This window comes from Photinus pyralis, unplaced genomic scaffold, assembly GCF_008802855.1.
Source record: "Photinus pyralis isolate 1611_PpyrPB1 unplaced genomic scaffold, Ppyr1.3 Ppyr1.4_LG6, whole genome shotgun sequence".
NCBI classification, from domain to species: domain Eukaryota; kingdom Metazoa; phylum Arthropoda; class Insecta; order Coleoptera; family Lampyridae; genus Photinus; species Photinus pyralis.
Genome location: NW_022170663.1, coordinates 5,161,297 through 5,163,269, shown reverse-complemented (window position 1 = coordinate 5,163,269; position 1,973 = coordinate 5,161,297).

The following is a 1,973-nucleotide window of genomic DNA, read 5'->3' as shown; positions in this document are numbered from 1 at the left end:
TTAAATTTACCTGAACATGAACTAATAGTATAACCTTTTCGGAATACCGACTCCAAAAATTCGAATATCATTTTTAACGAAAAAAAACGTAGTAGCATTAGACGGTAGTATTTACTGTTTCCTAATCCTCTGTGCGTTTCTAGAGTTTGTCCACGTTTTTAATTTAGTGCTTGTTCCATTTTATAGTGATTATATTATCCTAAAGTTTAGTTTTTAAAACCAGATAGGAATGGAAAGTGGGTATACGAAAGCTGATAGCAGCAAATCTGCCAAAAATTCATGTAATGATGTTGGGAATATTTCTTGCATCAAAACAGAAAGCTTTTTGCTCTTCAGAAAACTGCCAATAAAGGTTGATTCTTACTTAACATAACGTTTCCATACCATATCCTTTCATAACCATTCCGTAAATTATTATACCTACGAAATTGACCTTTAAGTGATAAGTGCGTAAGACATTCAGTCTTATGGAAAGGATATGGTATGGAAACGTTATGTATAGTGAGAATCAGCCTTAAGTCTTGTAATGTTCCTAGGGGAAGTCTATCAAGCCGACACGGAAAGCGTTGACTTACCCTATACTTACGGTTGGCAACTCTGGCAAAAACTACAAGCAGAGCCACCTACCTTTCAAGTCGAAACGATGGTAGTCTCGCGGCACTTTTGAATGTGGATGACAATCGGCTCGATATGGGTGGCACGAATGGACTCCTACGTTGTGTAATCGGTTCTTTTATGTGTTGGGACGTGAGACATAATCGGGAAGGGAATTAAATAAAAGACAGAACTTTTGTGCGTAAGAAATGACAAGATCAAATAAATATTGTTGTGTTATTTTGTTTTAGTTGTAACTTGAAAGAAATTATAGAGCGTCTGGATGTGACAATTTTGTTTAGTTCAATTAATTAACCGGGGGGGTTATTAATAATTTGAGACACAGGATTGCGTAAATTTCATGTTATAGTTTTGGTTCAATTTCTTAGAAGTGTTCTGTTTTTATTTTATTCCTAGAATTTTTTTCGATGTAAATTTCTTTTTTAAATTTTATTTGCCGTTAACGAGGTATAGCGCGAAGTAGAGATAAGGTTGTCTTCGCAGAATTGCCGGGCGTACGTGCCGTTTAGCAAGAAGTTGAAAAATCGACGCTTCGCGTGAATGGCGGGCGGGATGTTGAAGAAAGGAGAAGGGCTTTTGGCTTAAATAGAAAATTTTTGAAGAGAGCGGGGCTTTTTAGTCGTTACAAAGCCAACCGGCGCTTCTTCGGTTACGTTATTTTTGAATTTTGTGGAAGTTTCTTGCGTAGTGGATCCAGGTTTAGTTAGAATTTTTGTTTGCCGTTTAAGAAGAATTTTTTTGAAAAGTTTAAGAAGTTTGTCGCCGTCCTGTTTTTTTTTTTTATTTTGCGGAAACACGGAAGTTTTGAATTTGTGGGTACCCGAAGAGAGAAGACGTCGGTGTTTGAGTGTTTGGTTTGCGTGATTGTGTACGGATACCTCTTTTTATCGGAGTACGTTATTCGGACTAATTTTGAAAGTAAGTAGTAGTTAGTGGTTTGTTTTGTCTTGTTTTGTTTGTAATGTTTGAGTAATTTGTTTTTTTTTGTGTGTGTCATTTATCTGTTTAAAATTGTAACAATTTGTAAAACAGAAATTTACGCAATTTTTTGTCTGAAATTAAACCAGTCATTGCAATCCAGGTTTTGTTTATTAGAGTCAAAGAGAGGTAATTGTCGGCGTCTCTTACTTTGTTTCAAGTTTATTAAATCTGGGGGTGAAGTTTCATATTGGAATTTAAGGGAGGTATTAGCCACCGACCTGGCGAGGTTGCTACCCCTTGTCCGGACGAAGAAAAGGGGTGGTCGGACTCATTTTACGGGCCCTGAGATTTGTGTTTTTAAGAGTTTGTGTGGGATTGAGCTAGTAAGGGTAAGTTGTGTGGGTATCTTTCAGGCTTAGGAAGTTTACACAACAATA